Genomic DNA, 3,323 nt, shown 5'->3' with positions numbered 1-3,323 from the left:
TTCTATAGGATAAGGGATAAATCGGGGAGGATCTGAACCGACCTTCACAAATCTTAACAACTTCCAAAAGTTCAAAAGATAATCTCGAAAAAGAATTGTCGCGTTCATGTCCCAGACAACGCATCAAATCAATCAATCATAACAATTAAGACAATCCAACTTACCAACTCTTCTTCCTCCACTTCTTTTTTCAAGAACATATTTACCTGCAATTCTACATACTTTTACGCTTCCTGTGCCAAAAACTGATTGCAAATCTGTGTAATGTTTGGGGGTATCGGTACGGGGGTTGCTTCACAAAAATGAACATTATACACGAAATAAATTAAATTTACATGAACGTGTTTTATCATTATAACAGAAACAATCCAGCTAATACACGAAAAACAGGTTCATAGGACCATTCTGTTATAAGAGGCCAGGGAAAGCTTAGATTACCTCCATCATCCGGGGTTGTAATGTAAGATAAAAAAAATCATCCGGAGGTATCTTTTGTGTCAATAAAGAGACCTTTGTATTTTTCAAGTAAATCATTCAGTGGAAAAATCAAGTGTGCCCAAAAAATAATTAGGGAAGTGTAACCAAGGAATACACCAGTTCATATCATAGAAAAATAAGGATTGCACCGCTCTTCAATATCAAACCTATAACAAGTTAATTTGTCTCATTTTAATCGGGAATCACAAGCATCTGTGGGGAGAGAACAATAAGTTGAAATAAATCATACCGAGATCCATTTGTAGTTTCTCAAAAAGTTCCATATTCAATGCCAATATGTCTGCAATTTGATCCTCTATGTTACGTAACTCCATTGTGACCATCCCTTTTTCAACACAATCACAAACAAAGTGATGTATAATCTCTATATGTCTTTCTTGAGTGATGCACATGATTCTTAGAGATGCTTATATACTTGTTTTGTCACAATGTATAAGGACATAACTAAGAAGAATACCAAAGACACTTAGATGTTGTTTATACCATTAGAGTTTTGAGCAACATTAAGCGATGACAATCTACTCGGCCTCGGCTGTGGAGAGAGGTACAAAATTTTGTTTCTTTCACCCCTAAGAAACCAAAAATAGCCCAAGAAATTGATCAAATCCTGAGGTAGAGTTCCTACCCACATTATTCCCTGGAAAGTATACAGTGTATCCTACAAGCTTCAGATGTCCACCTCTTGGATGCCATAGGGATAAATCATATGTCCTTCTGAGATACCAAAGGATTCTTTTCACCGCTTTGATGTGTGATTCATTTGGATTTGATTGAAACCTAGCACACAAGAAAACACTTTACATAATATCTGGCCTATTTGTCGTTAGATATAGTTAGGAACATATCCTTCCCATGTATAGTGTCTGGTCAGCATCCTTCTAGTGATCATCCTTCTCTAGAGAATCACTTTGAGACATAGGAGTAGGGAAGGGTTTGGCATCATTCATGCCAAACATGTTGATGTATTCTTGGATGTAATTCTGTTGATGAATTTTGGTTCCATCCTCAGTTTGAACCACTTGTAATCCAAGGAATTTTGAACTCACTTACCATGCTTATTTCAAATTCACCTTCCATGAACTTTGTGAATTTGTTGGCTTCATTTTCAGATCCAAAGATTATATTGTCTGCATACACTGGCACAAACAAAGTGTGCTTTCCTTCCTTAGTAGGAGGATAGTTCTATCTATTTCCCCATGCACACACCCATGGAGAGAAAGAACTGAGATAATCTCTCATTCCAGACCCGTGGATCATGCTTAAGACCATACAGTCCCTTGTCTAAAATGAATACATGGATTGGATTAAAAGGGCCTTAGAACCCAAGGGTCAGTCCTACGTACACTTCCACCTTGAGAACACCTTTGTTGATGGCAGTCTTTACGTCTATTTGCTGCAACTTACAACCATGATAAGCAGAGTAGGTAATTAGTAGTCTTATTGGTTCTAACTTGGCGATGAGAACGAAGGTCTCATCATAGTCAATTCCCTCTTGTTGATCGTAGCCCTTTACTACCGGTCTAGATTTATTTCTTGTCCCCCCCCCCCCCCCTTGTCATCTAACTTGTTCCTAAGGACTCGTTTTGTGCCAATGATTTTTTGATTTGCTGGTTTAGGAACAAGTGTGCACACCTCGTTTCTCTCAAATTCTTGTTATTCTTACATTCCTTTCACTCATGTAGGGTCCTTTATGGCTTAAACTACAGTTTAGGTTCTACCAAAGACACACAAGCAGTGAAGGCATAGGAGTTCTGGTTAGGGATGCTTACCTTATTACTTACCTTCTGAATTGGACCAGGTTCCTCTATTTCCTAAGATGCAAGGTAGCATTCGTAGTCACTCATCCAAGTGGGAGGAGCGCGTGTTCGTGGTCGAGGGGATTCATCAGTGTCAGTAGGATCTTGCCGATGAGGGATAACATCTCCTTGATTGTCACCATCAGGTTTGATGACTTTGGCTTGAGGTTTAGCGAGTAAAGAAGGTTATTCTCCTTCCTTAGGAAGTTGATCGGTAGAATCCAAGAAAGAAAAAATTTCTTCCTTCACAAGTGGAGGAGCATTAGGATCAATTAGTTGGTTACCTGCTATGTTGTGTTATTCAAACTCCACTTGGATACTTTCTTTAATTCGTTTGGTCTTCTGGTTGAAAACTTTGTAGGCGCTGCTCTGTGAGGAGTATCCCATAAAGATTACCACTTTGCTTTAGGCATCAAACTTTCCCAGATCCTTCCTAAAACACCTGCAACTAAACACTCATGTTTGACTTACGTTAGGTTTTCTTCCTTTTAGTAGCTCGTAGAAAGGTTTCTCGAGCATAGGTCATAGAAATGCTCTGTTGAGGATTTAGCACGAGGCGCGCAAGGATTCAACACAGAAACTCCTAGGTTGACCACTTGAAATAGAAAACGTTCTTGTCATATATTCAAGTGTCATGGTCTTCTTTTCTACCACTCCGTTCTGTTGAGGTGTCCTAGGAGCTGAAAAGTTATTATTTATACCACTACACATGCATAGAGAAAGGAACTGAGAGTTGTTGAACCCAGTTCCATAGTCAATAAGAATATCTTTTAGATGGCATTCAAGTTGCAGTTCTACAACCTTTTTCCATACTACAAGTTCTAAGAATACATCTTGCTTTAAGGAAAGGAAGATGGTCCATGTGTATTTGGGAGTAGTCATTAACAATCACAAACACATATTTGTTTCTACCACATCTCATAGTGTGCATGTGGCCACACATATCCATGTGAATGAGATCAAGAGGTTTAGACATACTTAGCTCTTTTTTGGACTTAAAGGAAGTTCTTGCTTTCGTACCTCTTGTGC

Source organism: Phyllobates terribilis, unplaced genomic scaffold (genome assembly GCF_046119375.1).
Source record: "Phyllobates terribilis strain yellow unplaced genomic scaffold, ASM4611937v1 Scaffold_5556__1_contigs__length_50774, whole genome shotgun sequence".
NCBI classification, from domain to species: Eukaryota; Metazoa; Chordata; class Amphibia; order Anura; family Dendrobatidae; genus Phyllobates; species Phyllobates terribilis.
The sequence above is the reverse complement of the archived record's forward strand: the minus strand, read 5'-3'. Positions refer to the sequence as shown.